Here is a 23,908-nt window from a genome sequence, read left to right on the forward strand (position 1 = left end):
GATGAAATAATAAAATTTCATAGTTTACAAGCTATTTACATTAATACATATATAAATAGACCCAAATATTTTACTTTTTCTAACAATTTACGTAAACAAAATGGAATTAAAACAGGAATTTTATGAAAAATGTTTCACGAATAGAATATCTTAGATGGTTACTAAACATTTTTCAACTTTTTTGTATAATATTTTATTAAATTAATTAAATTTATAATTAAATTTAATTATTAATTAATTAATTATTAAATTTTGGTTTCTGTGGAAAATATAAATGAAGAAGCCCTGAAACAGTTTATCAAAAATATTTAATATTAGAAACTTTGATATTCAGAACCGAAAAAAGTGTTTTACTGAAATGTTACTATTAAGAAAAGTATGGTGAAATAATAAAATGTAATAGTTTACAAGCTATTTTATTTTTTCTAACAATTTATTCAAACAAAATGGAATTAAAAGAGGAATTTAATGGAAAATGTTTCACGAATAAAATATCTTAGATGGTTACTAAACATTTTTCAACTTTTTTGTATAATATTTCATTAAATTAACAAGAAATTTTGGTTTCTATGAAAAATATAAATGAAAAAGCCCTGAAAGAGTTTATCAAAAATATTTAATATTCAGACCCGAAGAAAGTGTTTTACTGAAATGTTACCATTAAGAAAACTATGGTGAAAATAATAAAATGTCATAGTTTACAAATTATATAAATTAACGAATTGAATATTCTTGGTAAACTGCTTTAGTTCATTTCATTCATTCATTTGTATTTTCCAGATAAACCAGAGAATTCCGTGCCAATTTAATACAATATTATACATAAATTTAATAGACGTTTAATGACTATTTAAAATATTTTATATGTGAAATATTTCTCTTTAAATTCCTGTTTAAATTCCATTTTGTTTCAGTTAATTGTTAGAACACATAAAATATTTAGGTATATTTTATTTATGCATTATTATTTAATACAAATTGTAAATATTTTAGTACGGTTTCCATAATAATTGAAATGATGTTGATTCTGTTGTTATAAGTTTAAATTTTTTATGATCCAATTAAATTATTTTGACGAAACACAACAAATCAATTTGCTCTTGTACATATTCATATGAATATTCGATAAATAAAAAACTTTTTAAAACAAAAATTCATTTTTCACCAAACTGTAATTTTATCATACACTAATAATAAAAGTTAAATTTCAAATTTATATGTAACTTTATGTTCTGAATTTCCCGATAAACTAATATATCCGGACATAAATGATTTATGGACTACTATCCATCTAAAATCTTCAAAACGTAATAAATGGAAACTTTAAACTCGATTACGAAAAATCAATATTCTCGCCTGGACAGAAAATTGCATCAATAATCAAAAAAGAATTACGCGTGCCTACATTTAATAACACGAAATCAGTAATTCGAACTCGATTAATTAACGTGCAAAAACGTAACTTGATCCCGGAAAATTGGAATGTTCTCGAACCCTGTCAATTCGTCAAGGGAAATTTTCAATATTTGTTATCGATTTTCGAATTTATTAGGGTAAACTTTCAATTTAAAACACTATAGTACAAAATAGTTGAAATTAAGAAAAGTTTTTTGCACTCCTAATTGTCAGTTTCGTTGTCCAGCACTAATCACCCAACTTTCCAATAATCCTGAGCCTTGTTTTCATAGTAAATAAATTTTCCTGAAATTGTTTGTTCATCATTTTGAGCTCCTAAATTGGGGAGGAAAGTAAGCTAGATGAGAGTGCAGTAACACATACACAGCAAGCAATTCTAAACGTAGTAAATTCTTAACAATTTTTACATAATCATCAACACTTTTGTTACTGAAAAAAACATAAATTGACAACCACAATGATGCATCATTTTATTTTAACTTCTGCATGAATCCATCAACTTTCTGAATCAGTTTATGGATTTGAAACAAATGTTCTTTAATGTTTCAGAAAGATAGTTTCTGAAAAACAGTTATGAAATACTGAAATACAGGACTACCAACATCTAAACTCTTAAGTTTTTTATTAGACCAAGATTTATACTATGAGGATTTAATGTAATCTTAGTTGTTTTGTTAAAAGGTGGATTAGAAACTTACTTCGAACTCATTTCTTACTGGACAGATTAATTAATTATTGACTACTGAAATAGTAATCTCAAATACAAGAAGAGAAGGACAATTTGCTGGACTTACCACGAAAATAGATAAAATACGATGAAATTGTCATAGACAAAAGAAGTTGTAAGTTTCAGTTACAGCACAAAATAAAGGGAATGTACGAAAAGTAGTATAAGACATTGTTTCAGTAAAACGGCCATATTTGTCCTATGAGAAGTACTAGATCCATGTTTATAGGCTCAAAATATTTGTAAAAGAACCCTCCATATAATCAAGTAAAGAAAACATTGGTTTTGATCTGTTCTCTGATGATTCTTTATACTTAAAGTTAGAAAATGTTGAATAGGAGATGAAAAATTACTTTCTTTGTTAATATTTGATTAATCATAATTGCCAAACTACCACAGTTATTTAGTTACAAAATGGTTAAAAATATTCATCTATCTTTTTTCTACAATTAAAATTAAAATTGAGACCAATATGTACCACTAGGTGCTTCAATTTTCAAAAATGCGACTTTCAGAGGACATTTCTAGGTGAGGGTGTAACTTACAAAAACCGTTAAAATGTCATTTCCAAGTGACAGTGCCATTAAAAATGTAGGGCCGTTTCATTTTTGCGTCGGACCGCATATTTCCACGTAAATTATACTTGTTATTAATCAGCCGTTGCGACCATATAATACGTACATACAAAAAAAAAAACTTGGGCTTATTAAGAAATTAATTTACGAATTGTGGCCGAGACTCTGAATGTGCAAATAATTTGTCATGTCCGTCTGATGATTGTGTCAGTTTTTTTCGCCGTAATTCATTTTGTGGATCCATTCACTCCGTTCCCAACTTTATTGGCCTTATTTCTTGGGCCACGGACCACACATAGCGTCCGTTCTTAAAATAAACACTAATAACTCAAATATTGAACCTTCCTCCTCGTTAGAGGATCGGTAACAAACATATTTACGATTGTCGCACACAAGTAGTTTCGGTCGTGTTAAAAATAAATCGAACAGACGACGGCCGGAAATGTTTTAATGTCATGGATAATAATAATTATAATTAAAGGCGGTCGCAGTTTTCGCCGACTTTGATTTATTTTCACGTATTTTTTATTTCTTTCCGAACGAAAGTTTGTCGCTTTAACTTGACAAGAAGTTTCGGTTTGGCCCGGAAAAGCTGTTCGCAGTGGGTTATGGAAATTTCAAGTATTTCACGTGAATTTTTTTCGTTATATTATAGAAAGTTTTCGTTGCCAGAACCGGCTTAATATTGAGCAAAATTTTGTTTATATTGTGGTATATGTTCCTTCATTAATTTACGTTGTTTTATTTAGTTGATTTAACTATTTCTATCAATAAAATACTCAAATTTAAATAAAAAACTTCAAATTTCTATAGTTTCTTCATTTATATTTATCTGAGAAAGCAAATTCCTCCACTTTTTTCCAACTTGAACAGGATAACTTCAAAAATTGAATATTACTGTTTAGAAAAATTAAAATTTAAATACGTTAAATTAAATTTCATAGTACAAAATAGTTAAAACTAAGTAAAGTTGTTTGCACTCCTTATAGTCAGTTTCATTATCAAACACTAATCACCCAGCTTTCCAATGATCCTGAGCCTTGTTTTCATAGTAAATAAATTTTCCTGAAATTGTTTGTTCATCATTTTGAGCTCCTATATTGGGTAGGAAAGTAAACTACATGAGAGTGCAGTAAAATGCATTTTTGACATCTACAGCAAACAATTCAAAACGTAGTAAATTCTAAACAATTTTTACATAATTATCAACTCTTTTGTTACTAAAAACACAAACTGACAACCACAATGATATATTATTTTATTTTAAGTTCTCTACGAATTCATCAACTTTCTGTATCAGGTGATGGATTTGATGGTTTTGAAAAAAATGTTCTTTCATGTTTCAGAAATATAGTTTCTGAAATGCAGGACTACCAACATCTAAACTCTTCAGTTTTTTATTAGACCAAGATTTATATGATGTGGATTTAATACAATTCTAGTCATTATGTTAAAAGGTGGATTAGAAACTTACCTCGAACTTACTTCTTACTGGACAAATTAATTAATTAATGGCCATTGAAATAGTAATCTTGTTTATATTATGGTATATGTTCCTCGACAAATTTATGTTGTTTTATTTAAGGTACTAGTTGATTTAACTGTTTCTATCAATAAAATACTCTGATTTAAATAAAAAGCTTTAAATATAGATAAAGTTCAATAAAATTTCTTCATTTATATTTATCTGAGAAACCAAATTCCTCCAATTATTTCCAACTTGATCAGGATAACTTCTAAAATTGAATATTGCTGTTCAGAAAAATTATAATTTAAATACATTAAATTAAATTTCAGTCAAATAAATATACGTTGCTGTATTTAAATAAATTATAACTGTTTGGTTGCAATTTTGACATATTTATTAACAAATTGAAAACTGTAAATTAATTTATTTTAAGACCTGACGATTTTGCCATATTAATTAAATTTATATATATATTATAATTTTGTTAATAGTATCAATTAAATACTTTTTCTGTTTCGAATGTTGAAATTCAACATCAAATTGTAATAAATTACGATTAAATTTTACTGAAGTTGCAGGTTTAAATAAAATTCATTGGAATCTACATCTATCGTTTTCATTTCCATCTTTTTTTGTATAAAATTTGATGAATTTGTTATATAAAAAAGTTTTATAGGTCGGGTATGTTTAGTAAGTATTTGAAATGTTATGTATGTGAAATATTTCCTTTTAAATTCCCGTTTTAATTACATTTTGTTGGGAAAATTTGTTAGGAAATAATAAATATTCAGGTCTGACCGATATATTTAAGTAAAATAGTATTCACACATTTGTATTTTAAATGTATCAATCAATATAAATTAAAAACTATAAAAATAAAACGTTTTTTATTATTCAAATTGTGAAATGACACATATTTAGTCATCAACTTTTAAGTTACATCCATTATTCATTTATGGTTCGCAGAAACTAAAATTTCTTGGTATACATAAAGTTTGATAGATATTCAGTAAATATTTATATGTGTATGTGTTATATGTGAAACATTTTCCTTTAAATTCCTGTTTTAATTCCATTTTGTTTTAGTAAATTGTTACAAAACATAAATTATTTAGGTTTATTTTATTTATATATTAATTAATATTACTTGTAAACTATGACATTTTATTATTTCTTTTTCTCTTTCGATTGTTTTAATTTTATTTACTTCTGAAACAAAATATTTATATTTTATACATGTTTAATTTAATTACCACCACCCACATTTAATTACATGATATGAAGAGAGAGAAATTTCATCTTAATTTAAGCCTTATATTTTATGTATTTCTTGTTAATTTAATACAATATTATATGTAAAATTTTGTACCCGTATACCTGTATATAGTAGTGACCATAAGTACAGCAACTTATTGATATAAACACAGTCAAAGTGTCTAAGGAACATCTAAATTATACCAAAAAAAAAACCAAAAAAACTAATGTGAAAATATAATTAATTAATAACACGTATTTTTTACTAATTAAATAAAAAATATATTGTAAAATGATTTTACAACCCCTTCAAAAATTAAAATAATAGCCCCACCAAATATCCAAATATTTATTACTATCTTATTTATAATAATTATGCCATATTTATTTTTTACATAGATTTGGAATACTCCTGTACCGCCAAAATTAGCTGCTAGTGATCCCCATAATGGTTTTGGCAATTCAAAAGTTTTCTTTTCATAACATTCCATACATTTTCTATTGGATTAAGGCCTGGAGAGTTTGCTGGACAAGGTAAAACGTATTCATTTGACCAGAGACTTCATGTTGTGATGATCCACCCTCTATCACCCCAATTGCTCTTAATTTTTGTTTGTCACTTAGATGGTGTCTATCCATAATAACAAAAGTATTTTTATAAAAAAAATTGATGAATATTCGGTCTATAATACAAGATATACTAAATTGAACTGTAAAAAACATTATTTTTACATTAAAAAATGTATTATACAGTGTCTTCTTTTATATTCAGTTATCTTATTTTATAATATATGTTAAATTATTATTTACTTTAATTTAATTCAATTTTTTTGGGTGTTCCTTAGGCACTTTGACTGTGCATATATTAAAAATATGAGTTGTACTACTTTAATTAGATGCCCTAATATGTATTGTTTTTTCTTCATCCTGGTGTGGAAGTCCAATTTTGACTTGTCTAAGATCACAGAACAGTGGGAAAGAGTAGTTTTTAGTGACGAGTCTAAATTTAATTTATGAAAAACGATGGTTCTACTTATGTTAAACATCTAACAGGGACAAAACTACACAAAAAGTTTGTTATACCCACAGTGGAACATGGTGGTGGTTCAATTATGCTGTGGGGATGCTTCAATTGTTCTGGAGTGATATATTAAACAACAATTTGCTCCCATATATTGAAGAAATGATGTTCTTAATAAAACTGTTTTAACATACAAAACGATCCCAATCACAATTCCAAAATTGTGACAGATTGGTTAAAAGACCAAAGCATCGATATTTTGTCTTGTCAGTCCCAATCTCCCATATCAACCCTATAGAAAACATGGGGGAATAACGTTTATAACCAAATTTGACATAAAAATTTTACAAATTTAAATGAACTCATCATTCAATTCAAGAAGATTAAAGGAATATTTGTTGTCTATGCAATGGAGATGGGCCAAAATTATAAAACAAAAAAGGTATTAAACAAAGTGTTAAATTAAATAACACAGTACCTAAAAATAAATTTATTCATTGTCTTTTAACCAGCTTCAGAAATTGACTTTTGCCCGTCTTTTATGTGCCACCTTTCAATAACTGTAATTAAAAACAAGTTATGAAAACCAAAGTAATTAACCAACACTTATTTTAACACTTCGATTCGAAACCGCCGCAACGGCACAACGCGAACGGGAAAAGTTGAAAACCCGACTTGCTCCATTTTTAACCCCAATCATTCACGATTGAGTTGCCCTAACAGCCCGACCAGACCTTTCGCCCGACACAAAAATGAACACACGAAAGATTCGAGACAATTTCGACGGCAAGACAATTACGTAAACCACAAACAATTTCCTTGCAATTCAAATGGCGCATTATTCGAAACGGAATTGCCTGCACATTTTATTTATTTACGCGGTGCTAAAATATTAAGTCAATTTAAACGTCGCATCTCGTGGAGCGGAAGAAGTTCAGCGGCGACGGCAGCAATTTCGAAATGCACAGGTATCCGTTGATAATTGAACCGATGGCTGATTTTCAGACGGCAGATGTGATATTCTATCTCCGTGGTCTAGGATCATAAAGCACGTTGATGTGTGTGAAGGAACCCATCCGGTTCCTACTTTAAAAATATATCTGTCAACGTGCGCCGGCTCATTTCTTATGAGCACAACAGTATGATTGATCACAATAACCCGTCGACTGATTTAAAAACAGCTTCTTATATTTCACTTACAAATTATAACTGGTCTCAGGTTACGACATGAAATATTTATGGTAGCGAACGGCCCAGCTTTTTACACTGACAAAGTGAACGTTTTATTTAGATGAATGAATTTGTTTCTTAAAATACTCGGACGGCAGGAAAGGATCTATCTATTATCACAATTACATGCACTTCATCATCTCATTTATTAGTCTGAGTTTTTAAAATTGAACTGCTCAGAACACCGCGGTGCGTTTGGGTAAAAATCGAAGCTTCGGACGTCGGTAACGTAGCTGGGGGACTGCGGGGGTGGATAATAAATTATAAACGGACGAGTAAAGCCATCGTTTCAATTGATTCCTTGATTGATGTGCGTTGTAGTTCACAAACAGGGAAGTGGCCGAACGTTTTGGGCATTGCCACAGCATTATTTTACATGACTAGTCCTTTTTTTTCCCTAATTCACGCCGTTCGGATAACGTTTCCAACGGCGAAGCCGCATATGTTGGTGTGTTCCACGAATGTTGGACGATATTAAAATGCAGACGGGGTTTTCTATTAATCATCGTCGCCGAACACGTAACGACGATGTCATCGGGATCTGTCTTTGCTCATCTCTTCACGTACCGATGTGCTACCGGGTGTCAATGGCGGGATTAAAATTTTTTCCGTTGTTGCCCGAGTGGTCGCTGGCTCTGCACGTTTCTTTGTTTCTTTAATGGAATGACGGATTGAAGGTGACGGCTTTAATGAACGTCGGACATGTCTTTTTGAATAATTTGGGACGACCCTTTGTGCCATAATTCACGTTAAGGTCGTTTTTTTTATTTACTTTGAATACCCTGTCTCGAAGTCGTATTAATGAGTAAATTAGATTGACACAGAATATTTACTTTTTCTCAAACACAATTTTTGACAAAAACTGCCATTATGATTAGTAATGTACCTAATTAATGAAATATATACTAATATTTAATATTTTCTTACAATGTTTCACTCATACAACATTTCATATATACGGTAATGGAATGAATGAATATAACAACTTTAATTTTGACAGAGATGTTTAATAATTAAATTAAAGCTGTGATGGGTTCATTTAAATTTGTAAAAATTTTTGTCAAATTTGGTAATATGATGCACCGAATATAATTTAATAAAATCTAATTTTAAGTTACATTGTTGATATTTTACATACATTTTAAGGCAGAGTAAAATGGTGCATAACTTAGGTCTTATTATGTTTATAAATAATTGTGGTTTTGTCCATATTCCCACCATTATCATCCAACACATTTTGCACTAACATAAAGTTTGAACATTTCCTTAAAAACCTGTAAAGAGAAAGCTTCTCCAAGTTTCCCCCAAATACGTTTTCCAGGCATTTAAAATTTTATTATTCTATAATATTTAAGGGTTCGAGGGTTGGTAATTTTATGTTATTTACGTTTTATATTTTTTCTTTTACTTCTAAAGTGATATGCAATAATATTTGTAATAAACAGGGAACATTTTATTATATTATAAAAGTTACAAGTGTAAGGGGTGTCCCAGAATAATGATAATGAATTTTAAAGTAAATATACAAGGCGTCCAAGGTAATTTTTATCATTTTTATCAAAATGAATAGTGTTTGTGAAGATTTTTGATGTACTTGATAATATAATTATTTTAATATTTTACCCTCGAAATTTGTAACTTTTCAATGTAACAAGTGTGCTTCTTAAAGTCTCATTTATATCTAAAGAATGTCAGAAATTATTGCTAATAACCTCTTTAATTTACATTTTATCATATATTTAGAATGATTTTGACTAAATTTCTATTTCAATAAATATATAGGGTATCCCTCCCTCTTAAAATGTCTCAATGATATCTAAAGAATATCAGGAATTATTGCCAGTAATCCTTTTAATTTAAATATATTCATTTTCTCATATATTTATACAAATTTTGAATAAAACTCTATTTCAGCAAATTTGGAAATATATCCAGAAAGTCTTATTTATGTTTAAAGAATTTTTGGAACAGTCAATAATTTTATTAATTAAATATGTATATTTTCTCATATATTTGGAATGTTTTTTTGATTTCAATACCTTTTCCTTCATATTTGTAAATTGTTCTATATATAGGGTGTCCTTCTTTAAAAGTTATATTCATATCTAAAGAATATTAGGAATTATTGCTAGTAATCCCTTTAAATTAAATATACGTATTTTTCATATATTTATAAAGATTTTGACTAAAATTCCATTTCAGCATATTTGTAAATATATACAGGGAGTCCACAAAAAGTCTTGTTCATGTTTAAATAATATTTGGAACAAAAATCAATAATTTTGTTAATTTAAATGTATATATTTTCTCATATATTTGTAATGACTTTTGATTTCAACACTTTCAATTTGTCAATTCTTCTATATATAGGGTGTCCTTAAAAAATTTCATTTATATCTAAACAACGTGAGGAATTATTGTCAGTAATATATACATTTTGTCATATATTTATAAAGATTTTTACTAAAATTCTCTTTCAGCAAATTTGGAAATATATACAGGAGCCCCCAAAAAGTCTCATTTTTGTTTGAAGATTATCTGGAGCAACTGTCAACAATTTTGATAATATAAATATGTATATTTTCTGATATATTTGGAATGATATTTTGATTTCAATACTTCTTCTTGTAAATTCTTCTATATATATATATATATATATATATATATATATATTAATATCTAAAGAGTATCAGGAATTATTGCCAGTAATATATATATATATATATATATATATATATATATATATATATATATATATATATATATATATATATATTTATGATTTTGATTAAAATTCTATTTCTAAATTTGGAAATATTTAAAGGGAGTCCCCAAAAAGTCTCAGTTTTGCTTAAAGAATATCTGGAACAACAGTCAATAATCATTTTTTGATTTCAACATGTTTTCCTTCATATTTGTAAATTCTTCTATATATATATATATATATGGTGTCCCCCTTAAAATGTCTCATTTATATCTATAGAATATCAGGAATTATTGCCAGTAATTCTTGTAATTTAAATATATACATTTTTTCATATATTTATAAAAATTTTGACTAAAATTCTATTTCAGCAAATTTGGAAATATATACAGGAGTCTCTAAAAAATATTATTTTTGTTTAAAGAATATCTGGAACTGCAGTCAATAATTTTGTTAACTGAAATATATATATATATATATATATATATATATATATATATATATATATATATATATATATATATATATATTTTCTCATAGATTTGGAATGGTTTTTTGATTTCAATATGTTTTCCTTCATATTTGTAAATTCTTCTATATATATGGTGTCCCCCTTAAAATGTCTCATTTATATCTATAGAATATCAGGAATTATTGCCAGTAATTCTTGTAATTTAAATATATACATTTTTTCATATATTTATAAAAATTTTGACTAAAATTCTATTTCAGCAAATTTGGAAATATATACAGGGAGTCTCTAAAAAATATTATTTTTGTTTAAAGAATATCTGGAACAACAGTCAACAATTTTGTTAATTTAAATATGTATATTTTCTTTTTCCTTGAAATTTGTGAATTCTTTAATACATAGGGTGTTCCTTTTTAAAAGTCTCATTTACATCTAAAGAAATTATTGTCAGTGATCTTTTTAATAATTATTTAATATTTGTAATAAATATATAATATATTATATAAAGTATACGAGGTGTTCCAGAATAATGTTCACAAATGGGAATTCTGTATTATGAGTTACAAAAAAATTAATTACGTTTAATGTATAAAGGATATCATATCAGTCAAATAATTATATTATGAAGAAAATTAACAAAAATAAAAGCTTACCACAAATATATGGAAAGAAGCCAAAGCCAGTTCATCAAATCATCTGTTTATACCTGTAACAATTAGAAAAATCTTGTTAGCCAAAAATTGACAGGAAACAAACACAAAAATAACATTTTACTTGTAAAAACTTTCAAATCTAAACGTAGACAACAAAGTCAGAAGTTTAAACATCTAAAAATAAATTTAACCAGGTTTGTATGTCTTGTAATTAAAAGAAAAAAATCAGTCAGCCATAATGATCAATTAGAATCATTGTCAGGAAAGTTGGAGAGCAACGTTAAAGTATCAGTTGTCGAAGTTCCTCAAATAATGAATGTTTGTCAATTAGAAGTGTGGACAGAAGTCTCTAATTTTACAAGTTGCAGTGTTTGCTCAATAAATTTGACTTTCATATGAAACCGGAGACCCAGACTAGCGACTAGCGGGGGTTGACACAGTTTTAGAGACGGTTCAGCGTGGAATAGATCCAATGTAAACAGTCGGGAAGTACACAAGGATCCCCGTCGTCTCGGCGTGTTTGCGAGGACAAACTAAAAATAATAAAAACCGATTCTGGTGATCAAAATTTTCTATTAAAACACTCCACGGGTTAATTGCGACTTTGAAGCGGTCTCGGTCGCATTTTATTTTACATTTATAACAAGTCCGCCTTTGACTATGAGCTTTCGTTTCATTCATTACGCTATTAAATGGCAATTTGACAGGAAATTTGCCATTAAACGAATTTAAAATGATTACAAAGTTGGAACGATTCTTTTTTTTTTGACGTAAGATAGTATTAAAAAGTCATTACGCTCACGGTGGTAAACATACAAGAGGCCACTCAACAATGAAATTGTTCTGAAACATTTGGCTAATAGGGATAACTAGGTAATTTTTTATGTTAATTACTGTTCATGAATAAAATATCAGATACACGCCAAAAACGTTTTTAATGATGGTACCCACAAAACTATTTTGGATGTAACAATAACGACACCCAAAAACAATGCGTGTTTTGTTGTTTAAAACAACTCCCATTGAATATTTATGGATTGACAGCAAACTACTGATCAATATTGCTTTAAATGAAAAGTAGTTGCAGTTAGTTATTTTTTTTACCTCTATTTAAAATGCAAATTATCCGTCCACGAACAAATGCCATTACATTTAATGAAAGGATAATAATTTGTATATTCAACTACTAAAATACCACAAGGAAAGTTTCACTTTAATAAAAATACGGTCCATGCAAAGTTACACAATCTCGTATTTAATTAACAAATTTTAATTAATAAATGTTATTTTAGTATATTATGAATAATTAACAAAATCACGGATAAATTATTACAGCAAATAATGTGGGTAACGTTTTTCCAATATAATATTAAATGTTTTATGTAAACGTACACGTATAATAATAAAATATAAATATGTATACAATTTCTCATATATTTTGAAATGGTTTTGATTGAAATGATTTTTTTCGTGTTTATTTACGGAATTTCTGGAGCAAATGTCAATTAATTTGAATTGATTTATATTTGTACATTTTCTCATATTTTGATTGCAATACATTTTTCTCAAATTTGACAATGTATCTCCAAAAATGTCTAATTTTTTTCCATTGTCTATTGAACAATGGTTTCTTCTAATTAAAATATATAGAGTTTGTGAATGATTTTTTATGTTGTATATACTCAGTGTTTGTCCAAAAAAGTCTAATTTACATTTAAAAAATTTATTTCTTTTCTTGAAAATTTAAATGTATAAAAATAAAAAAGTAAAAATATATTTTTTGTCTAAAACTGTCCTTTTATAGTCCTTCTCTAAGTCAAATTTATATCTAAAGAATATTAGTAATCTTTTTAAATTAAATGTTTTTTCAGATGTTTAGACAAAAACTCTATTTCAGCAAATTTGGAAATATATACAGGGAGTCCCTAAAAAATTTAATTTTTGTTTAAAGAATATCTGTAACAACAGTCAATTTTGTTAATTTAAACGTTTTATCACAAATTTTGAATGATTTTTTGATTTCAATACTTTTTCCTTTATATTTGTAAATTGTTCTGTATATATAGTGTGTCCCCCTCAAAAAGTCTTATTTATATCTAAAAAATATCAGGAATTATCTCATAAATTTAAATATATACATTTTCTCATTTCTAAAATTCTATTTTAGTAAATTTGGAAATATATAACGGGAGTACAAAAAATCTCATTTTTGTTTAAAAAATATCTGGAACAATAGTCAATAACTTTGTTCGTTTAAATATGTATATTTTCTCATATGTTGGAATGATTTTTTGATTTCAATATTTTTTCCTTCATATTTGTAAATTCTTCTATATATAGGGTGTCCTTCTTAAGTCATATTCATATCTAAAGAATATTAGGAAATATTGCCAGTAGTGCTTTTAAATTAAATATATACATTTGTTAATATATTTATAAAGATTTTGACTAAAATTCTATTTCAGTAAATTTGGAAATATATACAGGGAGTTCTCAAAAAGTCTTATTTATGTTTAAAGAATATCTGGAACAACAGCTAATAATTTTGTTACTTTAAATATGTATATTTTTTCATATTTTTGGAATGACTTTTCGATTTCACTATTTTTTTCTTCAAATTTGTAAATTCTTCTGTATGTAGGGTGTCACTCTTAAAAAGTCATATTCATATCTAAAGAATATTAGGAAATATTGCCAGTAATGCTTTTAAATTAAATATATACATTTGTTAATATATTTATAAAGATTTTGACTAAAATTCTATTTCAGTAAATTTGGAAATATATACAGGGAGTTCTCAAAAAGTCTTATTTATGTTTAAAGAATATCTGGAACAACAGCTAATAATTTTGTTACTTTAAATATGTATATTTTCTCATATTTTTGGAATGACTTTTCGATTTCAATATTTTTTTCTTCAAATTTGTAAATTCTTCTGTATGTAGGGTGTCCCTCTTAAAAAGTCATATTCATATCTAAAGAATATTACGAAATATTGCCAGTAATGCTTTTAAATTAAATATATACATTTGTTAATATATTTATAAAGAATTTTACTAAAATTCTATTTCAGTAAATTTGGAAATATATACAGGGAGTTCTCAAAAAGTCTTATTTATGTTTGAAGAATATCTGGAACAACAGCTAATAATTTTGTTACTTTAAATATGTATATTTTCTCAATTTTTGGAATGACTTTTCGATTTCAATATTTTTTTCTTCAAATTTGTAAATTCTTCTGTATGTAGGGTGTCCCTCTTAAAAAGTCATATTCATATCTAAAGAATATTAGGAAATATTGCCAGTAATGCTTTTAAATTAAATATATACATTTGTTAATATATTTATAAAGATTTTGACTAAAATTCTATTTCAGTAAATTTGGAAATATATACAGGGAGTTCTCAAAAAGTCTTATTTATGTTTAAAGAATATCTGGAACAACAGCTAATAATTTTGTTACTTTAAATATGTATATTTTCTCATATTTTTGGAATGACTTTTCGATTTTATATTTTTTTCTTCAAATTTGTAAATTCTTCTGTATGTAGGGTGTCCCTCTTAAAAAGTCATATTCATATCTAAAGAATATTAGGAAATATTGCCAGTAATGCTTTTAAATTGAATATATACATTTGTTAATATATTTATAAAGATTTTGACTAAAATTCTATTTCAGTAAATTTGGAAATATATACAGGGAGTTCTCAAAAAGTCTTATTTATGTTTAAAGAATATCTGGAACAACAGGCAATAATTTTGTTTATTTAAATATGTATATTTTCTCATATATTTGGAATGATTTTTTGATTTCAATACTGTTTCCCTCATATGCGTAAATTGTTCTATACGTGTCCTCCTTAAAAGCTCCCATTTATATTTAAAGAATATCAGGATTATTGCCAGTAATCTCTTTAATTTAAATATAATTTGTTCATATATTTATAAACGTTTTTGTCCAATTTTTTAAATTTAAACGTGTATATTTTCTCATATTCATTATTTTTATAAATTCTTTTATGTATAGGGTGACCTTCTTAAAAAAGTATCATTTATATGTAAGAATATTAGGAACAACATCGTACATTATTTTCAGATAATTTAAATGATTTTTTAGTAAATTTAATCACTCCTAAAAAGTCATATTTATTTGTAGATTAAACTATATATATAAAAAATATATATGTAAGGTTATATGAATATAGATAAAAAATCTACACAAAAGTTAAAAAAATAAATTAATTAGCACTGTTATAATTGAAGAAACGTTGAGAGTTTTACGGTTGGTTCAGTTCACTTGTTAATTATGGTAAATGTTCCTAAAATACTCATTTAGTCAGTTACAAAAGGTTTAATGTCACAACTTCTCAAAGGGTATTGAACCGTTAAAATTGTATCCAATTGATAATTTCGCAGGTTTATTGTTTAAATCACCACCAGTAATATTCGTGAATAACGTTTATTACATCAATTAATTGTTTAGTAAACTAGATAATTATAAATATACTTGTTTACAGTTACTGGTTGAAGCTAAACCACCTTTGTTTCCAAAAGGTTAAGAAACTTTGTTTTGTTAAGGTTATCTTAACATAAAATTGTTGATAATCAGTAAAAATAATACATTAAGAAACAGTTGTTTCTGTAACTGATAATAACGATGATTATCGATTTGTTTGTTCAAAACATGTATTTTTAATTAATACTTGAATTTCCTTAATGATAATTACTCCTTTGAAATGAAATACAGTGATAATTACTGTTATTTGATATTTAAACAATTATGATTTATGTTTGACATTTATTAGTTGATATTTACTCGGCCATCCATTGAAATTATTGATAGTAAATCACATTCGTTGTAGTAGTAAAGGTTAACTAACAAACACGTATGTGACCATAACTTTCGGTAATCCCCCAACGAATCCGAAGTTAAGTTAAGCAAAGAACTCCTCGAGGGTTGGCGAAGTTATCGGACGGCCGGCCCATGAAAACGGCATTTCATAAATATTTATAATGTGGCAACTTTGACATCCGCCCGACTGACATTCAATTATTTTTTTAAATGAAATTTTTATGCCGCGTCATGTCCCCCCAAAGGCCGGGAGGAAAGCCGGCCGCGAAACTCGGCAATATTTACACTTAACGGAATGCCAATGTACACATGTTCCACGGCTGATGGAAAACGAAAGCGATCCGTCCATTAAAACAGATATCAATGGCAACAACACTCCGAATGTAATTTCAAGTGCGGATTAAATATGAGCACTTAAGCAAAACAGCACCCACAATCGGACGCATCTTAAGCGGCCGTCGAATTTTATTTGTGCACATGTAAGGGGCTGATGGTGAAATAATTAAAGTGTTATTACGGTTGGCTCTTATAATCGTAAATTGCATCTGTTTTTAGATGACAGTGGCTCCAATTATGAAGTGGCCTTTGATCGAAATGTACACATGCATCTTACGAGTTAAGTGAAGTGGATCTAAGATTAATGTTAAGGCTTGTAAATCATATTAATATTAACTAACACCAGTTTATAGGTTTTGTCGTCTGAAAGACAAATAATATTCCACCAATGAATCTTGTAAATTTAATGACTATGTCGAGCTTGTTCATTTCATAAATTGGGAGGAAATTAATTTCATCCTGTATATGAGAGTGATGTGACTCAAAATACTTTGAAAATATATACAGGATGACCTTAAAAAGTATGATTTTTGTCTAAAAATTATCTGGAACAACTGTAAGTAATTTAAATGTCTATTTTTTAAATATATTTAAAAGTTTCTTTTTTATTATAACACTATTTTTATCAAACTTGATAATACCTACATATATAGAGGGTGTCTCTGCTAAAAAGTCTTATTTACATCTAAAGAACATCAAGGCTAATAGTTAATAATCGTTTTAATTTTAAATGTGTACATTTTCTCATATATTTGGAGTGATTTGACTAAAACACATTTTACAAAATTTTGAAAATATATACAAGATGACCAAAAAAATATGATTTTTGTTAATTTAATTGTCTATATTTTTAATACATTTGGAAGAATTTGTGTATTATAACACTATTTTCATCAAATTTGATAATACCTACATATATAATGGGTGTCTCAGTAAGAGTCTTATTTAATCTAAAAAATATGAAGAATAATTGTTAATAATCGTTTTAATTTTAAATATGTACATTTTCTCATATATTTAGAGTGATTTGACTCAAATACATTTTATAAAATTTTGAAAATATATGCAAGATGACCATAAAAAATATGATTTTTGTCTAAAAAATATCTGGAATGACAGTAACTAATTTTGTTAATTTAATTGACTATATTTTTTATACATTTGGAAGAATTTGTGTATTATAACACTATTTTCATCAAATTTGATAATACCTACATATATAATGGGTGTCTCAGTAAGAGTCTTATTTATATCTAAAGAATATTAAGAATAATTGTTAATAATCGTTTTAATTTTAAATATGTACATTTTCTCATATATTTAGAGTGATTTGACTAAAACACATTTTACAAAATTTTGAAAATATATACAAGATGACCAAAAAAATATGATTTTTGTCTAAAAAATATCTGGAACAACAGTAACTAATTTTGTTAATTTAATTGTCTATATTTTTAATACATTTGGAAGAATTTTTGTATTATAACTCTATTTTCATCAAATTTGATAATACCTACATACATAATGGGTGTCTCAGTAAAAGAGTCTTATTTATATCTAAAGAATATGAAGAAAAATTGTTAATAATCGTTTTAATTTTAAATGTGTACATTTTCTCATATATTTAGAGTGATTTCATTAAAATACATTTTATGAAATTTTGAAAATATATACAGGATGACCCTAAAAAGTATGATTTTTGTCTAAAAAATGTCTGGAACAACAGCAAGTAATTCGGTTATTTTAATTGTCTTTATTTTTTTATGTATTTGAAAGAATTGTTTATTATAAACTGTTTTTATCAAATTTGATAATTCCTACATATATAGAGTGTGTTTATGCTAAAAAGTCTAATTTATATCTAAACAATATCAAGAATAATTGTTAATAATCGTTTTAATTTTAAATGTGCACATTTTTTATATATTTAGAGTGATTTGACTAAAATACATTTTACGAAATTTTGAAAATATATATAGCATGACCCTAAAAAGTATGATTTTTGTCTAAAAAATATCTGAAACAGCAGTAAGTAATTGTGTTAATTTAAATGTTTATTTTTTTATATATTTGAAAGATTATATATTATAAGACTATTTTCATCAAATCTGATAATAACTATATATATAGAGGGTGTCTCTGTTAAAAAGTCTTATTTATATATAAAGAACATCAAGAATAATTGTTATAATAGTTTTAATTTTAAATGTGTACATTTTTTCATATATTTAGAATGATTTGGACTAAAATACTTCTTCCTAAAATTTGAAAATATATACAGGATGACCCTAAAAAGTAGAAATTTTTTTATTATTATACCCTTTTTTTTCAAATTAGATAATATCTCAATATACAGAGTCTCTCTGTTAAAAAGTCTCATTTATATAAAAAAATATCAAGAATAACTGTTCTACCTACAATTAGGTATTTATGTATCTGGAATAAACCACTTATTTTAATATACTCCATAAAAATAATGAAAATAAGTTATTAAGTTTGACGCCCAGTATGTCTGTAATTGCCAGCTTTTGTACTAAGGTAAGAGAAGGCAAATTGCTCCATTTTCACCTGGTAAATTGGAGGTATCACATCCTATATTTAGGCTGTAAATTATGCATCTAACTACTATATATCACATAATCCTTTATCACAGTAAACGTAAATAATTAATGCATAGATGGAATTTGCGAATATACCGAATATCAAATAAAATACACTCAATTCAATTATTAATTAGTTAAAGTACATAATTTTAATTAAATATATATACACACACAAATGGTTCTCCCTAAAACCAAATTAATTATTTTAAGGGTTGAAGGGACGAGGAGATTCATTATATAAATACCCTCTCATACAAAATAACCTCACCGATACTTCAAAATGACAAAAAGGGGCACATATAGATCATGTATGCTCTTTTAATTTAATCCTAAATTAATCATGTTCCTATTGGGTTACAAAAATACCCAACCCCCCATTAATCTACTATATATAATCCCTCATGCAAAAATGCTTATTTCCACAAACAATAAAAATCACCTTTAACAACGGGGTCTATTCATTTTGTGCGACTTTTGTATTTGTTTTAAATTGACTGTATTTGTTTCGTCTAATGGGTTTATGGCAATAGAGCAAGCGAGTATTAAAGTTTCGTTTTAAATTGTCGGTCGCTGGATTTAAACGCGGCTTATTTTGACATCAACTAATAAAATTGTGTCTTTGTTGGAATGGCGACGATTCTTTTACATTGTTTCGGTCTGTTTGTTTTGTGTGTGTTTGTCGTGCAATTAGAAAATTACGAAATTAGATGTAACCGTTCCTTTTTTTTTGTTTTAAATAAACAAGCCAATTTTAAGAACGAGGAAAAGGAAAAATAATATTAACAATAAAAAGGAAAAGTAATGAAAAGGCAAGTAAACTTGACACTATGCTATTATTAAAGTCTGCCGTGCTTAAATGTATTTTATATAACAAACAGGGAGTTTCTTTAGACTATTATATTTATTTTATCATGTGGTAATAATTTAATTTTTACTTTTTATATTTGGACCAATATTTTGAGTACAGGTTGATGATTTTATATTAAATAATTTAATAAATAAAAATTATAAATTTGTTAAGGAATTGAAATTTAAATGAGAACAATGTATAATACAAAAATTATAATAATTATTAATATAAAGTTTATTTTTTATTAAATTAAATTTAAATTAAAAAAATCACTCTATTGTAAATATAAAAAGCAATTTTTATGAAGAAAGTGTAATTATTTTATATCGGTTTTTAAAGGAATATTAATAATAACTTTTTGAAATGTATTTTTTTCTAAACAAATAAATTTGTGTGTAAATTTGTGGCCTTCTCTCAATTTGAACAACTATATTACTGCTTAAAAAAATACTAAAAAACTTATAAAATATAAATTTATCCAAACACATAAATTTATGTAAGACTCTTTGGCCATCTCTCAATTTGAACAACTTATTTATTATTTTTCTTTATTACTTTTGTTATATTTCAATAATCTACAATTTTTTCCATTATTTTATATTAGTGCTTAAAGTAATACTAACAATAACTTTTTGAAATATAATTTTAACTAAACAAATATATTTGTGTAAGACTCTTTGTTCTTCTCTCAGTTTGAACAACTTATTTATTATTTTTCTTTATTAATTTGGTTATATTTCAAACTCAATTTGCAATTTTCACCATTATTTTATATTAATGCTTAAAGTAATACTAATAATAATTTTTTGAAATATAATTTTATCTAACCAAATAAATTTGTGTAAGACTCTTTTGCCTTATCTCAATTCAAACAACTTATTTATTATGTTTTTTTATTACTTTTGTTGTATTTGAAGCTCAATTTGTAATTTTCTCCATTATTTTATATTAGTACTTAAAGTAATTTTAATAACTTTTTGAAACAAAATTTTATCCAAACAAATAAATTTATGTAAGACTTTTTGGCCTTCTCTCAGTTTGAACAAGTTATTTATTATATTTCTTTATTAATTTGGTTGTATTTCAAACTCAATTTGCAATTTTCTCCATTATTTTATATTAGTGCTTAAAGTAATAGTAATAATAACTTTTTGAAATATAATTTTATCTAACCAAATAAATTTGTGTAAGACTCTTTGGCCTTCCCTCAATTCGAACAACTTATTTATTATGTTTCTTTATTACTTTTGTTGTATTTGAAGCTTAATTTGTAATTTTCTCCATTATTTTATATTAGTACTTAAAGTAATTTTAATAATAACTTTTTGAAACATAATTTTATCCAAACAAATAAATTTATATAAGACTCTTTGGCTTTCTCTCAGTTTGAACCACTTATTTATTATTTTTCTTTATCATGTTTGTTGTATTTGAAGCAAAATCTATATCTCTATTAATAACGAATAAAAAGGAAAAATAAAGGCAAGTAAACTTGACACTATTCTATTATTAGAGCCTGCAGTGATTAAATGTATTTGATATAATAATTTTAACAGCTACTTAATCTATTATATTTATTTTAACATGTGGTATTAATTTAATTTTTATTTTTCACATTCCCACCAAAATTTTGAGTTTCATTCTGGTTGAGGATTTTTTATTAAATAATTCAATAAATAAAAATGGTAAATTTGTTAAGAAAGGATAAAAAATAAATGTATATACTTATATAAAAAAGAAATTTAAATCATTTGGGAACAATGTAGAACACAATAATTATTCTTAATATAAATTTGATTTTTTGTTGGGTTTAAATTTAAATTAAAAAAGTCACTCTATTGTAAACATCAGAAGCAATTTTTATGAAGAAACTGTAAAAAGGAAATTCGTACATTAACATTCCTGTCATATTTATTAAAATAAATTTCTAGAGGTGGATGTAATTTGTTTTAAAAGAATATTTGTTATATCAATTTTCAATACAACAAAGTAATTAGAAGGTATAGATAAAAAATAATTTGAAATATAAATAAAAAACGCATTCAAACTACATTAATTTTAACAGATTTCAGCATTATTCTGTCAAATTTAAATAAATCATTCTTTATAAACATATCTGAGTCATTCTAATTACTTTTAAATGTTGTGAAAATTGCCAAAAAGCAACGACGAACATGACGAGCCAATGAAATATACGAATTAAATTAAATCCGAAATACGGTAAACAAAGTTCAACGATTAAAAATTTGTACGTCGATTGATCTCGAAAACAGACGTGAATAATTATACGATTCGCACCCTCCAGAGAGTAATTTACCAAATATACCCGGTGGAGCGTCGACATTCAAAGGAGCGGGCGGGCGTATCGGGATCAATATCGGTGAAAATGCATCTGCGACAAGAAAAAAGGCGACCGTTCAAGGGCTCGTTAATCGATCGATCGTGTACATTTTTTTTTCACCACCCAATACGCCCGTGTTCCCTGCACCGGCCGATAATTTTTTCTTTTTCCTTTCGGGCCCGCATATTCGACAACGTTTTAAGAGTATTTCCCACCCCCCAAACACAAATGGGTGAGAACAGTGAAACGTGGTCACTTGAAGCTTATAAATTTATCGATTATCCATTTCCTATGCGGTGCGATGTTTTTAGAAGTACTCTATTTATAGTGTGGTCCACTTGCGAGACGGGAATGTATACTTAAGACCTTGTTTTGATGTAACACTGTCGGCAAGAGGAGATCAATCACCAGTGTCGGTTCAGCCGACGCAACCCCCCAAGCCCGGCCACCCTCCCTCTCTGCCCCCTAGTCGTGGTTCACTCTTCCCTCGCTTACATCAAAAGATTTCGCTCAACAAATGCCTCCAGATTTCGTGTTCTTAATGGTTATTTATATAATTTATTTTCCATCATTAAATCACACCGTTTCGCAACACGAGACAAAAGAATTTCGACGCTCCGCTCTATAAATAATCACTATCTTTTCTAATGTGTAATTTTCTATTTGTTGTACTTTTTGCAAGCAAATTATACACAGTCCTCCCCCTATTACTCGAAATTTTAAATTGATAAATGAGACAGGGATGTACGAATTTCCTTTTTTCATTTACTTGCTTTATTCAAATTCTTTTATATATTAATCAATCCACATTTAGAATTTAAAAATTGCTTTTGATGTTTACAGCAGAATAATCTTTTTAAATTTAAATCCAATAAAAACCTACTAAGAAGAAGAAGATTCTTTCTTCTCTCAATTTGAGCAACTTATTTATTAATTTTGTTCATTATATTTGTTGTATATGAAGGACAATCTATATTTTTTATTTTAATGCTTAAAATAATACAAATAATAACTTATGAAATATAATTTTACCTAAACAAATAAATTTATGTAAGACTCTTTGGCCTTCTCTCAATGTGAACAACTTATTTATTATTTTTCCTTATTACTTTTGTTTCCTCCATTATTTTATATTACTGCTTAAAGTAATTCTATTAATAACGTGTGAAATATAATTTTATCCAAACAAATAAATTTATGTAAAACTCTTTAGCCTTCTCTCAATTTGAACAACTTATTGATGATTTTCATTTATTATTTTTGTTACATTTTTCTCTATTATTTTATGTTACTGCTTAAAGTAATACTCCTGAAATAAAATTTTATTCACACAAATAAATTTGATTAAGATAACTCAGTTTGAACAACTTTTTGACAATTTTTATTTATTAATTTAATGAATAACA

General features: G+C 26.5%; 1 protein-coding gene across 1 annotated transcript in view; it reads right to left on the minus strand.

The window, feature by feature from the left end:
* Positions 1-23,908, minus strand: part of LOC109608802 (plexin-B) — a 167,749-nt gene that overhangs the window by 19,656 nt on the left and 124,185 nt on the right. Inside the window, exon 5 of the mRNA XM_049965361.1 lies at positions 11,521-11,573. The gene's annotated coding sequence lies outside the window, so the exon portion shown is untranslated. The remainder of the gene's footprint in view (positions 1-11,520; positions 11,574-23,908) is intronic.

This window comes from Aethina tumida, chromosome 1 (genome assembly GCF_024364675.1).
Source record: "Aethina tumida isolate Nest 87 chromosome 1, icAetTumi1.1, whole genome shotgun sequence".
NCBI classification, from domain to species: domain Eukaryota; kingdom Metazoa; phylum Arthropoda; class Insecta; order Coleoptera; family Nitidulidae; genus Aethina; species Aethina tumida.